A 16,805-nucleotide genomic window follows, 5' to 3' on the forward strand; every position below is an offset into this window, starting at 1 on the left:
CCAATGATGACCGCGCAGTCCAGGAAGGCCAAACGGTTATCTTTGGTGTCCTCTCTAGTGAAACTGATGTTGGTGTCCACTGAGTTTATGTGGTCTGTGAAAGACTGTAACTCCTGGGTTTTGATCTTCACCCAGGTGTCATCCACATATCTGAACCAGTGGGTCGGTGTCGTCCCTGGGAAGGAGTTGAGAGCTTTCTTCTCCACCTCTTCCATGTATAGGTTTGCTACAATGGGTGACACTGGGGAACCCATGGCACAGCCGTGTCTCTGTTTGTAGAAGTCCCCTCTGTACGTGAAGTACGTGGTGTTGAGACACAGGTCCAGGAGCAAACAGATCTGGTCGGGGCCGAGGTTGGTTCTGGTGCTGAGGGAGCTGTCTTCTTCCAGTCTTCTCTTCACCGATGTCAATGCGTCCGTAGTGGGGATGCTGGTGAAGAGAGACGTAACATCAAAGGATACCATGGTTTCATCCGTATCCAGTTCCAGGTCCCTGACCTTTGCCGTAAAGTCCTCTGAGTTGTGGATGTGGTGGTCCGTGTGTCCAACTAGTGGGGCCAATACTGTGGCCAGGAATTTGGCAATGTTGTATGTTACTGAGTTAATACTGCTGACTATAGGTCTGAGGGGGGCTCCTTCCTTGTGTATCTTGGGAAGGCCATAGAGGCAAGGAGTGGCTTCCCCAGGATACAACCTGTAATAGGTTGCCCTATCAATGGCATTTTTCAGTTCCAGATGTTTCAGGCAGTCTATTACCTTCTTCTTGTAATTGCTGGTGGGGTCCCTTTTCAGTTTTTCGTATGTGTGCTTATCCTCCAGAAGCGAAATCACCTTGGCGTGATAGTCTGTTGTATTCAGAATGACCGTGCATCTTCCTTTGTCCGCAGGAAGGATGGTAATAGTCTCATCCCTGCTGAGTGATGTCAGTGCAATTCTCTCATCCTTGGTGAGGTTGGAATCTGGTGGTTGTGCACTGGAGAGAGCTGCAGAGACTTTGAGTCGAAGTTCTTCTGCTTCTGCCAGTGGTAGGTTGTTGTTTCGGATGGCGGTTTCAGTCGCTGTAATGAAATCCACAACAGGAACTTGTTTTGGGGTGACTGCATAGTTTAGGCCTTTGGATAAGACCTCCCTCTCTGGAGGGGTTAGTTCTCTGTCTGAGAGATTCTTAACCCATTTCTCCTTGGTGTCCTCTGTTGTGGTCTCGTCATCCTTATTTCTCCATGTACGCTCCTCAGCGGTTTGCTTTTTGGTCAGAAGAATGTCAAACTTCTTTGTTTGCCTCTCCTTGCCTTTGCGATGCTGGGCCATCTGCGCTTTCTGGACAAACTCTACAACTGCCTCCATAGCTGGTTTAGGAAGAGCATCACATAATTTGTCGTGGAGGTTGTTGGATCTGTGTTCTAAAGTGTCCTTGGTGTAGTGTGTCAGTCTTATTCGTTCATCAAGCAGATGTTTCTGTGCTATCTGAAGGATCTTGGATGCTCTATGGCTTCTTACTGTAGAATGCAGCCGTAGGCTGACCGGCAAGATGTTCTGCTGTCTGCATCTGAGGTTGAAGCGAAGATGGTTCCTGTGGTCTGCTACTTTTCTGGCTGTCCTTTCATATTCCCGCACCAACTTGAGGGTTTCTGCCCCAAAGTGTGCAGTAATATGTCGGTGAAGATTCTCAGTCGTCCAGGTGAAGTTATCTGGAAGTTTAGTCATGGCAACTGGACTTCCTTTAGTTAGGTGAAACGTTTCGCTACTCATCCAAGTAGCTTCTTCAGTCTGAAGATAGTTGGTTAGAGGCCGCAAATTTATGCTCCAAGGCTGGTTTCACTCCACCCCTTGCCCTGAATAGGCTCGTTAGGTGAAACAAAGGATGGGGGGGATGTGAAGGATGTAATGATCACACCTCAGCCCACCCCCTCGTAACACCTAAATGGGTCGTTAAGTGTGTCCAACCTGGTGCAGGTGTGAACTGTTTCTGGCCTTTTTGGGGATAGATGAAAGGGCAGCATGATAAATAGAAGACAGGTTGTGTCTAAGTCCTCCACCTCTGTTGAGAGAGGGAGTGTTGATTTGCACATGCACGGCTTCCCTCACCCCTCTCTCAAACCACTTGTCCTCTTTGTCCAATATTTTAACGTCACAGTCCTCAAATGAGTGTCCTTTATCCTTAAGATGAAGGTACACAGCTGATTCAGGACCTGAGGTGTTACTCCTCCTGTGCTGTGCCATCCTCCTGTGTAGCGGCTGTTTGGTTTCTCCAATGTACAGTTCAGGGCATTCCTCACTGCATTGGACCGCATACACTATATACAAGATGAGCAATATAGTGTATGCGGTCCAATGCAGTGAGGAATGCCCTGAACTGTACATTGGAGAAACCAAACAGCCGCTACACAGGAGGATGGCACAGCACAGGAGGAGTAACACCTCAGGTCCTGAATCAGCTGTGTACCTTCATCTTAAGGATAAAGGACACTCATTTGAGGACTGTGACGTTAAAATATTGGACAAAGAGGACAAGTGGTTTGAGAGAGGGGTGAGGGAAGCCGTGCATGTGCAAATCAACACTCCCTCTCTCAACAGAGGTGGAGGACTTAGACACAACCTGTCTTCTATTTATCATGCTGCCCTTTCATCTATCCCCAAAAAGGCCAGAAACAGTTCACACCTGCACCAGGTTGGACACACTTAACGACCCATTTAGGTGTTACGAGGGGGTGGGCTGAGGTGTGATCATTACATCCTTCACATCCCCCCCATCCTTTGTTTCACCTAACGAGCCTATTCAGGGCAAGGGGTGGAGTGAAACCAGCCTTGGAGCATAAATTTGCGGCCTCTAACCAACTATCTTCAGACTGAAGAAGCTACTTGGATGAGTAGCGAAACGTTTCACCTAACTAAAGGAAGTCCAGTTGCCATGACTAAACTTCCAGATAACTTCACCTGGACGACTGAGAATCTTCACCGACATATTACTGCACACTTTGGGGCAGAAACCCTCAAGTTGGTGCGGGAATATGAAAGGACAGCCAGAAAAGTAGCAGACCACAGGAACCATCTTCGCTTCAACCTCAGATGCAGACAGCAGAACATCTTGCCGGTCAGCCTACGGCTGCATTCTACAGTAAGAAGCCATAGAGCATCCAAGATCCTTCAGATAGCACAGAAACATCTGCTTGATGAACGAATAAGACTGACACACTACACCAAGGACACTTTAGAACACAGATCCAACAACCTCCACGACAAATTATGTGATGCTCTTCCTAAACCAGCTATGGAGGCAGTTGTAGAGTTTGTCCAGAAAGCGCAGATGGCCCAGCATCGCAAAGGCAAGGAGAGGCAAACAAAGAAGTTTGACATTCTTCTGACCAAAAAGCAAACCGCTGAGGAGCGTACATGGAGAAATAAGGATGACGAGACCACAACAGAGGACACCAAGGAGAAATGGGTTAAGAATCTCTCAGACAGAGAACTAACCCCTCCAGAGAGGGAGGTCTTATCCAAAGGCCTAAACTATGCAGTCACCCCAAAACAAGTTCCTGTTGTGGATTTCATTACAGCGACTGAAACCGCCATCCGAAACAACAACCTACCACTGGCAGAAGCAGAAGAACTTCGACTCAAAGTCTCTGCAGCTCTCTCCAGTGCACAACCACCAGATTCCAACCTCACCAAGGATGAGAGAATTGCACTGACATCACTCAGCAGGGATGAGACTATTACCATCCTTCCTGCGGACAAAGGAAGATGCACGGTCATTCTGAATACAACAGACTATCACGCCAAGGTGATTTCGCTTCTGGAGGATAAGCACACATACGAAAAACTGAAAAGGGACCCCACCAGCAATTACAAGAAGAAGGTAATAGACTGCCTGAAACATCTGGAACTGAAAAATGCCATTGATAGGGCAACCTATTACAGGTTGTATCCTGGGGAAGCCACTCCTTGCCTCTATGGCCTTCCCAAGATACACAAGGAAGGAGCCCCCCTCAGACCTATAGTCAGCAGTATTAACTCAGTAACATACAACATTGCCAAATTCCTGGCCACAGTATTGGCCCCACTAGTTGGACACACGGACCACCACATCCACAACTCAGAGGACTTTACGGCAAAGGTCAGGGACCTGGAACTGGATACGGATGAAACCATGGTATCCTTTGATGTTACGTCTCTCTTCACCAGCATCCCCACTACGGACGCATTGACATCGGTGAAGAGAAGACTGGAAGAAGACAGCTCCCTCAGCACCAGAACCAACCTCGGCCCCGACCAGATCTGTTTGCTCCTGGACCTGTGTCTCAACACCACGTACTTCACGTACAGAGGGGACTTCTACAAACAGAGACACGGCTGTGCCATGGGTTCCCCAGTGTCACCCATTGTAGCAAACCTATACATGGAAGAGGTGGAGAAGAAAGCTCTCAACTCCTTCCCAGGGACGACACCGACCCACTGGTTCAGATATGTGGATGACACCTGGGTGAAGATCAAAACCCAGGAGTTACAGTCTTTCACAGACCACATAAACTCAGTGGACACCAACATCAGTTTCACTAGAGAGGACACCAAAGATAACCGTTTGGCCTTCCTGGACTGCGCGGTCATCATTGGGGCAGGCAGAAGACTGGAAATAGAGGTTTACAGAAAACCCACCCACACGGACCAGTACCTGTTGTTCGACTCACATCATCCACTACAACACAAAATAGGAGTCATCAGGACTTTGAACCACAGAGCGCAAAACATCCCCACCTCCATAGAAGCCCAAAAGAAAGAAGACAGGCATCTGAAGACAGCGCTCAGGACTTGTGGATATCCCAAGTGGGCCTTTAACAAAGCAGGAACCTGTTCCAGGAAAAGAACAAGGGAACAGTCGGAGTCTCAGGTCCTACGCAAAAACCTGGTCATACCTTACATGGCTGGGGTTTCAGATAAGCTGAAGAGGATTTTCAGAAAACACAACATCCCTGTCTATTTCAAACCCACTAACACACTCAGACAGAAACTTGTACATCCCAAAGATCGGACTCCAAAACACAAGATGAGCAATATAGTGTATGCGGTCCAATGCAGTGAGGAATGCCCTGAACTGTACATTGGAGAAACCAAACAGCCGCTACACAGGAGGATGGCACAGCACAGGAGGAGTAACACCTCAGGTCCTGAATCAGCTGTGTACCTTCATCTTAAGGATAAAGGACACTCATTTGAGGACTGTGACGTTAAAATATTGGACAAAGAGGACAAGTGGTTTGAGAGAGGGGTGAGGGAAGCCGTGCATGTGCAAATCAACACTCCCTCTCTCAACAGAGGTGGAGGACTTAGACACAACCTGTCTTCTATTTATCATGCTGCCCTTTCATCTATCCCCAAAAAGGCCAGAAACAGTTCACACCTGCACCAGGTTGGACACACTTAACGACCCATTTAGGTGTTACGAGGGGGTGGGCTGAGGTGTGATCATTACATCCTTCACATCCCCCCCATCCTTTGTTTCACCTAACGAGCCTATTCAGGGCAAGGGGTGGAGTGAAACCAGCCTTGGAGCATAAATTTGCGGCCTCTAACCAACTATCTTCAGACTGAAGAAGCTACTTGGATGAGTAGCGAAACGTTTCACCTAACTAAAGGAAGTCCAGTTGCCATGACTAAACTTCCAGATATTATTAAAAGTGAAAAAACAAAAAAGACTATCACTTGTTTTGTTTATTTATTTGTTAAAATATTTGTTAAAGCCTTTGTTTGCATTTCCTTGTAATGAAGCATTTAACTTTAGAGCAACATTAAACTGTAACACAGCACATAATGAACAGAAATAATAAAATATGTATTTGTTGCCAAGTTCATCAAAACTTTAAAACTTGGAACCTGGTTTGAATAAATAAAATCCAACTATCTGCCATCGAGCTTTGTAGATGGCTTCCTATCCCTTCTTTATCAGACCACCAGCACAAAAGAGACTGAAAACTATTACAATCAATTAATTTTATTGCAATCTTAATAATATTCTCTTATTGTCAATTAAATGATTCATATAAGGGGGTGCATAGAAGAACAAATTACACTATTTAAAAAATGTACTACTATGAAAATGTATGAAACTTTGCCAAAAGACCACAGTAAAACCAAAGTAAATAATATAGCTACATCGTAAAACAGACATAAATGAGTAGGTAGATAAAAAGGAGCAGGTGGGCTGCCTATTCATTGATTCTTTATAGTGATTAGACGCTAAGCTGGTTAGTCTGCACTGTCCTATATATATAAACAAACAACAATAACATCATTATCAATTAACCTCATGCTAAGTTTAGTACACAAAAGACAAATCAATGGGTTATTTGGTGTGACCACGCTTTACTATGAAAACCACCCTCCTCAGTGAACTTGTAGTAAACTTGTAGTCACAGTACTCAACAGGTACTGTAGGTTATTTCAACATTTCTCCAGTGGATTTAGTCTCTGTCTGTGTCTCTGTCTCCTTGTGTAATCTCAGACTGGCTCCATGGTGTTGAAATCAGGGCTCTGTTGCAGGACTCCTTGTTCTTCTTGTCTCTGAATGTAGTCCTTTATCATTCAGGCTTTGTGTTTGGGTCATTGTTATGCAAGAGTATGAATTTGGGACTGATGATGCACCTCCCATATGATATTACGTCCAGAGTCTCGGTTCGATTTAGTGCCTCAGTAATCCATGACTGTGACTGAGCATGCACAATAGTGCTACTTACTGTTTGCCAGTCTCAAGATGGCTGGTTTTTACATACAGCAATGTGAGCGAGCCTGAGAGCAGACGCCACAGAGAGACGTGGCATGGTGCAGGTGAATGCAAAGACGTGATTTTCTTTAGACCATGCTGGGTAATAACCATCAGCCCTGAAATGTTTTGGATTTGGAAGAGGACAAGCTGACCTGATCAGAGTGGCCTGACCGTGAACTCTAGTGAATGATACAGAAGGTAATTAGTTATTTCAGTTCACTGCAGTTCAGATAAAGTCTGATTCTTTTTTAATAGTAGCTGCTAAAACTTAGTGGTAATGAAATCTTGTAGCCCTGACAACAAACTGTTTTAGCTGGAGCACATAACCGGACCATCATACGCCCGGATGCAGAGTTATGATTCAGACTTCAACTGCAGAGATGGTTGAGCAGTGACGAGAGAGGACACTGAGTGGGACAGACAGAGAGATGGGAGTTCTGAGGGAAAAGTGAAAAGCAGGATCATAATAAATAAATGCTAAAAGACAGAGGTTGAAAAGACAGAGTGAACACAGACATGGAGAAAAGGTTAGTTGAGGGACACTGCAAGTGATGTCACGACCTGAAAACTTTTTGAATCAATACATTTCACACCATGGTTGAAAAATGTATGTGCAGTTATCTCCTGCACAATTATTTTATTCCTATCTCTCAGTGCCTTACAATATATCACTTCTGTGACGAGAAGGACCCGTTGTGTTGGTGTTCCCTTACTTCACTCTCTACAGATGACTTAGCAGTCAAGTCACACTGTGGTAAGTACAAGCTCTTTGATGACAAAGTTTGAGTTTCTTAGTCTCTTCCCATCGGCTCTGAATATTCCAACAGGGTAGCTGTTTTCACAAGCATCGTCTCATTCTACTGCACATAAAATGTTATCCCATCTCATTTTAGTTGTAGCATGTTAAAATTTGCAAATTAGCACAATTCAGGATAGCTTCACTGAGAGGTCTCTTTTGAGCTGGAACATTGATCTGATCACAGTTACACGCAGTCACACCTCGATGCTGCTCAACATGACCACAGTCTGACACTGAGCAGGGCCAAACACTGCTTTTTTCTCTTATCCCAACCAGAAAAGAACAAAATCAGGGGATGAGAACCAGCGGCGCTCTGGAAATCATCCATTTAACAGGTATTTGGTCATAAACAATAAATAAAGTTAGACAAACACAAGATGCAATAGGAGAAGGGATCGTTAAAGAGGTTACAAATCACTCTAAAGGGAACATCAATGTTTAGATAAAGTGTCATAGCAATCCATCCGATAGTTGCTCACTTGAAACCACATATATCAAGGAGAGGAGAGGTCACTTACATCTTTACCTATCTGGGAGCATTGAATATCTGTACAAAACTGTGTGCCAATCCATACCGTAGATGTCGACAAGACTCTTGTCTTTTTGGGACATTGAATGTCGACAAACCTTCTCAGAAATTCATACAGTAGGTGTTCACTCAAACCCTCAAATGACCATCTCATGGTTTGATAGAGGAAAGACAAGTTAGTAAGATTCATCCTGTGGACACCATGAAGGTCTGTTCACTGAAGTGGTGAACCAAATAACTGAAATCTCTGGAGTCATGCTGAGAGCAGCGCTGAAAAGTGAGCAAAAAGCTGACTGTGTGATTAGGTAACCGATGAAGTGACTGGCATCAAATTGTCTGGCCTCTCAACTAGCTGACTGATTGATGTACTGGCTGGCATCAGACTGACTGGCCAACTAATGCACTGTGTGGGAAGGTACTTGTCTATGCTTATGTGTGCGTTCATATGCCTGCAACAAATGGCGCTTCATAATTAATGCGCTTTTTTTTATGTTAGTGTCACTCTCATGTCTTGCTCATGCACCAGCTGAATATAACCAAACTACATGGACAGAACTATATACAAAATACACTTACACATGTCACATACAGTAGTTCGATAGCAATATTCATCCAATAAAAACTGTAGGTGCAAAAGGAAACTGCCATGTAAACAGCAGTTTATAATTAGCCCAAACAAGGTCAGAGTTTTATAATTCAAGTTGTGGGGGAGTCAATCTCATTACTGAAGTGCGCTTTCAGGTGTACATAACTTTATTTAACGGTGACTCATAAAGTTTTCTTGGCATTTTGCGTCACAATCAACAACACAGCTACTTGATGATACATGAGCTATTACTGTGCATGAATCAGCTCATGAGCCGTAGAGAGAGTAGTTCAAAGTGAAACTTGAACCGAGCTGTAACTGGATGGAAAGACCGTCACAGGCCAAGCAAATGCAGTCCAGTCAGTCCATTTCCACTGGCCCATTTGAGACGACCCAGACAGTTTGGTTCTCCAAGATTATCGAGCCAAACTTAAGTACACACCTTCAGAAAAAAACCTGTTGTCTTTAGATTTGGTGGAGCTGTGTAGTCTAGTGCAACACAAGTTCAGTTTCACTTTGATTCGTTTTAGATGTCACTGTGGTAACTGTGCAACAGCTGGGCTCCATCACACCGGCAAACTATGAAGTTTGGTGTAAGATCAGTTGATTTCTGTTGAATTTACCTTTTCACAGTCCACATAAGTCCAGGTGTTACTATGACACTAATGCAGCTTAATTCAGGCATTTTTTTTTTTGCATGGAATTCAAACTTTTGCACATGCACATTTCCATAGCAGACCAATAACAAACTGTGCTGACAGTTCTGCCCTTTGAGGGAATTAAGATTCTATTTATAATTTCCAATGGGGAATAAAGACAGAGTAATATTTTTCTCCCTTAACGAACATTTTGATGCTGATAGTGGTGACTTTGTGTGGATATTATCTTCTCACTGTAAAGGAATAAACAAAAATGGGACATTGTGTATTTTTAGGCCAACAGTCTATGTTATTTTAATTAAAAATAAGATATTTTAGGAACCATAGAAACATGTTTTACTTGTGGTGTTTCCATTAGATTGATTCATTTAAAAAAACTTTTTGTCCTTGACTTTTTTAAATTTAAAAAATGTGTTTAAATGAAAAATGGATTAATACATCTGGTCTATCCAGTCAGAACAAGCCAGAAATATAGATCCAGCACTCCTTGAAAGCCATTTTTCAGTTAAATGAAGTGGCAACACAGAAAATGTTTTTCATCTCTGTGGAAATATACTCCATTTAAACTTTAAATCATGGCTGCAGAGTCAGATCAACAGTATAAAACAGACATAACTTCAATAAACAAACCTATATTAAGTCAAACTGTATGTTAAAGCTGCTGAACTGATTTATTTCAGAAATATCTCTGTGTTGCTCAGTTAATAAAATATTTGAACCTGAAATCTGCTCTCAATACTTTGATACTGACAAATGTTTATCAGACTGACTGTCACACCTGTTGTGGTTTACTTTAATGTCACTGGCATTAAGGTGCAAGCGACTTTAATGCCACGGGTATTAAAGTAAATAGCACACACATTTAAAGCTGCACTAATCAGTATTTTATAGCAGTGGATCAAATGGCTGTGTGTGATGTGAGCAGCTTAAACCTAATAAGAATTGTCACCATATTCTTCAGGTTCCCTTGGCTGCAGCTTTGATTTTTGAGTTTTGATTTTCTCTCTCACAGCTTTACTGTTTTGTTCACTTTCATACTGTAGCTCTCATCAATCTAGTTTCTAACCACAGCAGGCAGCTGTCAACAAAAAACGATATTCTATATTGTCTGCACAACAAGTGACAAGCAAAGTTAGCCACTGTCTAGTAAACTTAATAGCTAAAGAGTCAGATACAAAACAAGTAGTACAACTAATTTTTAAACTTAATTAGATGTCAGATAAATGCTATGTCGACATAACAACATGACACAAGATGCTGCACCCCGTCATTAGCAGCTGCCCCGAGACAACCACATGTGCAAAGTTTGGATAATCTTTTAAAAATCAGAACTACATATACACATCTGAAACACAGTCTACACAGCATGCTATTACTTTTAACACTGTGTGTGAGAGAGAGAAAAACACAGAGCCTGAAAGACAGAAAGAAAGGAGTGCATGCTTTTGTACATCCTGCTGAATGATGAAAGAGCGTGTAACACAGTACAGAGCTGTCTGAAAGGTCTATGGGTTCAGCCAGTCTATCTATCTATCTATCTATCTATCTATCTATCTATCTATCTATCTATCTATCTATCTATCCACAGCATTTTGCAGTCAGAGATACCAACAATAATGATAACACAGGCAGTTTTGAGAAAAACTGCCTGTGTATGGTAACTGCCTCCTATCTTGCCAAGTCAGAGGCCTTGTAAATTGGAAATTCATAAAATTACTGTGGCAATGAGTGCCATCACAGGCTGCGATTATCATCATCCATTGCCCTGCTCCGTGTGTGTGTGTGTGTTTATGAAGGTCTGTCTGAGTGTCACATCCGTTGGAAGTTGTAGTCGAAATCAAAATCAACTAAATGTTTCCCAATTCCCATGTTGGTGACTGTGTTTGATTGGTAACACGGAGAATGAGAATGTTAAAACCTATGTGCAACAAACAACAAACTGCTGCACCTGTATATCTGATTCTTGAGCTGCTAAAAATGCTAGCTGTTCATCACGGACATCCCACCTTTCTCTGAAGCTACAGGAGTCTCCCATGTATTAATAGTGACTCCCTAACTGCAAATTATATACAAAATCTTTCTGGGGAAAGAGGTCCCACTCTGCTCAGCACACTGCACATCCAAAACAATGATAATATGCACAAAAGGCATTTTCCCTTAATGATGTGAACATGCTTGAACACCATGTAGTGTGAGCAGCTTCTCAGCAGCAGCTCTAGGTCACAGTGTGTGAGGCATTCAGGGACAGTGTGGAGTGTCATCCATGTAGCTCCCTGAAGTTACTTTTTGTAGTTGTAGTCACTAACTTGTCTGTCTGTCTTGTCCCTGTCAGGTAAAATGATGTGAGCAAAGCTTTTTTGTTGAAAACAATTCTTATCAGAGTGGCTGAACAGAAAGAAAATAGTAAAAGACTATATGCAGTAAATAAATATAAAAAATAATATTGAAAAATAAATTAGCTAAAAGGTGCTCAAAATAATTTGTAGAGCTGTGGGAAACAGCACAATCATAATTTTCTGTAATTTACATAATTCTCTCACAACCAACAACCTCTTTCACATTAGTGTTTTGACCCATTGTTAATATAAAAATATTGATTGGTTCAGTTTGTTTTTATTAGTTTTTATAGCCCATCTATTACTGTCCACTTATTGTGTATTGTTTTACTCCGTTTACTCAAATGCTAATTTTCTGGCCCTGTGCTTTGACCTTGTGCTAAATGATGAGTCTGTGTTATCCTTGTGTGCCTGTGAGCTGTTTATTTTTCCTTCTCCAAGTCTCCAAAACAAATTTGGATTGTTCTCCTATACATACTGTATGTGTTTGGTTTGAGATCCCCGTCGCATTGACAGCAAACATTGGGAATCCCAAAATACTGAAGACGAAGAGATGAAAATGAATTTGAGAATTCATTTTCACTTCTCACATATGTGTCATGTGACGTATGATAGACTTCGAGTGTAGAATACATTAAGTGACTACATTTCTTTAGACTAGTGATGGGAAATGTTGGGTATTAATTCAGAGTCTCACCTCTGAGAGTGAGACTTCCTCCTCCTTGTCTCCACAGCTGAGATTCACTCCAGCTCTTCCTTTCATCCGAGTCAAACCCCTCATCCTCCCACAAGTTCTTTTTAAACAAAGAACCAGACCAGGGAGAGGCAGCCAGCAAAGCTCCTCTCCCTAAATTGCCATCAATGTGTTCTTTGTTCTTACTTATCTGTTACACTTCCACAACTCTGAGAAACTTTTATCCCTTTCACTGCTATGTCTCTGTTCCTTTCCCATCCCCACCCCGCAATTACGAAGTGATAAACCACATTTTTTCACTCCTCTATTTGTCCCGAAAGCAAATCAGTTTCTATTCAAGTGGAGGACCAGTTAAAACAGACAGTGTCGGTGTGTGTGTGTGTGCGTCAGTGTGTGTGAGGAAATGGCATAGGACGTGTCAAAAGCTGTTTTCTGCTTGTGTATTGCCACCTAATCTCACGCATGATTAGGAGAGCAATAACACAACTGACAGAGTAGGTTACAAAAATGCGTGCTCCCCTCTGTGTGTGTGTTTGCATTTGTATGCTCTTATGTGTGTGACAGTTTAGAAAATGTGTATTGTGCCACTTACTGTCACATTACAACCAGACTGTTTCTTTCTTTTGTCCACCCGTGCTCCTTCACTCTTAAGTGTCTCTTTTAATATAACTACTAGATTACAAATCTTCGACCTCTTGTCCGTCTTGACCTTCATCCCACCGCTCTGATTGCTTCTTTCACTAACATATTTTCCTTCTCTACCTTTCCTATCCCCTGTGGCCTCTCTTCAATTTCTTTGTCTGCTCTAAATAAGATTGATTGTGGAGGTGTCCACTGGTTGGATCAGTAAACAAACAACACACACGCTCACTTGACAGATGCTAATGGTCTCCCCTCAGCCAGTTTTTTATTTTTTCCTCAAATTGCAGCTCCCCTTCTCTTTCCCACCCCATACCTCAGCTCCCCTAGCACTCACCCATCACTCTGGCTGAAATTCATTCTTTCATTCACTTCCTGACTCTGCCCCGTCTATGGCTTCCCCATTGTGCACCTTTTGACTGTAAAAGGTGTGATGTGCTTTGATGAAAAAGAAAAAAAAAAAAGAGAAGCGAGTGCTTTTATAGTGAGCTGAAGCCTCGGTGTGTGTGTGTGTGTGTGTGTGTGTGTGTGTGTGTGTGTGTGTGTGTGTGTGTGTGTGTGTGTGTGAAAGGGAAGGGGGCGTCTGTCTAAAAGAAAGTTAACAATTCATTTCAAATTGTGGGGTATAGCGCCCTCATGTGGTTGCTGTCTAGTTTAGATAATAATCACAACGACAGTTAATGAAAACAGCTAAAAGACACTCAATGAAGTTTATACTGATTAATCAATGATGGTGGAGCTAGTTTTACCTATATTTATTTATATATTTTATAATTTTGTATATTTAATGTACACTATACAATTTTGTGGTGATTATGGAAATTCAGATTCATCATTTTGGATATATTTTAGACAATTCTTTATCAAACAAATAGTGAGCCATGAAATTGTAGCTGACTTAAGTGCAGTTTTGGTAGATGTACTTAATTATATCCCACCACTAAAAATCTCATACTAGAAAGTTGTGCTCTTTATACAGGTTGATTGTGTTGTAAACGGGGTGCCAATGGTGGGAAATTAAGTTATTTTAATATTCAATAATGTTTTCAGATCTCAAGATCGAGATTCATCAGCATGTGGAACCCCGACTTTAATTGTATTTCCAGGTCAGGTGATTTGCAATGCTTTCAGTAAAGCTTAGATAATTCAAACTAGCAATGCAAACGAACGTTAGTTCTTTGTTGTGATTTCTTTTTAAATAGCTTTTTTAAATCTATCTATGCAAGGAGTTTAAAGCACGGGCAAAATAACTGAGCTTTTTGACACTTTGTTTTACACTTTCACCTCTACCAAGAACACAAAGCGTTCCATAGTGTTGCTGTTTCATTATCAGCTTGTCAAGAATCGACCCGCCTGGTTTTTAAGAGCTCGCTATGTACCTTCACAACCTGTCTGAACATGAAGTAATTCAAATCCACCATCAAAACTGCATTTCATTGAAATGTTAACCAAACTTTTTGTACACTTTGTTCAGCTCCACAGACCTGTGCAGTAAAGCTAAATTATAATCTTAAACCTTTAGATCTAATGAACCATCACTTTACTAGAGACATTTTTAGCTTCTCTCATAAATTGAATGCCTTAATCTCTCATATTATTCTAAGAAAGGTTTAACAATGAGACAAAGAGGGTAACAGCGCCTTGGCCTCAGGCAATCACTCTGTACCTCTTAGTTAGTGGTAACATGACCACAAACTGTTTGGAGAACAAACCCCCTCATAAAAGTAATAAGTACATGTGATTAGTGGGATAAAAATACAATTTCATGTTTATCAGACTACCAGCATAAATATTCCTAAATGTGTATTTGTGTTTTTCAACATGACTAACTTATACTAATACCAACTTGTAAACTAATCAATATTCAAACAAAATGTGACTGTATGCAATCTGGTGAATATATTGAATTTCTCCAAGCCTCTCTAGTGAGTTAATCCTGCTAAAATAAAAAACACAGCATACAGTATTAGCTAACAAACAGTAAGTACAATGACTTAAAGGATAGTTTTACTGTTTTTTCTCAAAATAGTCAAGTGTCCTTATGAACACTGAAACAGGTTTTTCTCCTTGTTCTGTGTAAAACAGGCTCCAGCAGTCTGAATTAGACAATTGGATGTCTTCCAAAGTTACACTGTTGTGTTACTATGTTTCTGCCACGGTGTTTGTGGAAACACCGGGAGGGAGTCTGGATTAGGAAAATAAAGCTGGAATCTGTAAAGTGTGTATGTTTCCCCGCTGAGCCACTGCATTGGCATAGTAACACAAAGATTAAAAGACCATAAAATTTGTCTAAGTCGTTTGTACACCATTTTGGAAATCAAATGTGTTTGTGCCTGATCCAAACAGCAAGAACTCAAAGGTGGAGTAAAAAGTTTATTACGATATATAATATGGTTTAAATACGGGCATAACATTTCAGAAATCATTTTCAGTTTGTGCGCTCTGGAAGTCATTCATAGTGTTGTTTTCCATACAGATGTGAAACAATAAAAAGTGCAAACCGTGGCTCTCTTCCGATCTCGGCTCAGTTCACTGTGAAGTGAATGTGGGATCGTTGGTTTCAGAAAGTTCTAGAAATGGTTGGACACAGCTTTTCAAATAACTGTCTGTGAGGCGAGTTTCTGGTGCTTTTTTTGTACAGAAAACCGATTGCTGATTTTGTTCTTTATTGCACTGAAAATTACCAGGTGATTCATAGATGCCAGTGAGAACAGAGGGAGGGAGCAATTACAGCAACCAAAAATATCCCAAACACGCACTTAGTTGACAGTTTGTTTGGTACACCTGCTACAGCTAAAACTGCAGCCTTATACGACAGTCGTGCTGTAATTTTCCCTTCACAAAGATGATAATGGTCAGTTTTTATTGAAAGTGTTTGGTGTTTATTTAAGCGCACAGCGGTGTTGGAAACTGTAGTCGCAGTGCTGTTGAACAGGATTGTGTTATACTGACAGGTGTTTTCTCAATGTTACACATTTTACTGCTCAACAAAGAACAAAAGGAGTCATTGGGAGAAATGCATTTCCGCAGATTGATAGGAAACAGGTGGAGTCAAGCTAGAGTGGTTGTGTTACCACTGAGTCACTGACCAGAACAGCTCACTGATGGTGAAAGGAGTAAAAAACCTTCTAGCTGATATTTGATCACCTTTTTTTTCCTTTTTCAGATTTATATCCGCTGCTAGAGGTGACACTTCTGTCCACATGTGTGACAGACCTTAATACTAAATTATGACTAATCCTTTTCTTTTAAGCTATAGAAAGTTGACTGAGTATATTTGCAGTTCAACAATACAATACCAATTTCCAGGACCGCTCTGCTGCAGAGGCACAAATCTGAAATGACACCTTAAAGGTCATTCAAAAACAAAGGCATCGCATAAATCAATTGTGATTCAGGTCTGTTGAATTGCAGCACACACACAGACACACACGGTCCCACGTACTTTCCAAACATCAACCATAATTAAATCTGTTTGATTTGCCTTGTCGTTTATCATGTGTCACCATGTCGCGCTCTCCTGTAATGTTTATTCCATGTCGCTCGTATCTTTGACTGTCACCCTGATGTTTGTTTCATGTTCTTTTTTTCTTTTGTTTGTTGTGAGACAAGATATTTTAATGGTTTCGACATATCTTTTCTTCTCTAATAATAATAACAATATAAACCTCTGAAAACAAGTCGTATTTAGTCAAAATGCAACTTCTTGTATGCAAAGACACCAATGTTTGACAGTAAAATTATATGGATTATCTCTGCTCTGTTTCAGTGTCATAAATCTGCAGATTATATAAGACTATGTGTTTC

The sequence above is a fragment of the Anabas testudineus genome, chromosome 1 (genome assembly GCF_900324465.2).
Source record: "Anabas testudineus chromosome 1, fAnaTes1.2, whole genome shotgun sequence".
Classification (NCBI taxonomy): domain Eukaryota; kingdom Metazoa; phylum Chordata; class Actinopteri; order Anabantiformes; family Anabantidae; genus Anabas; species Anabas testudineus.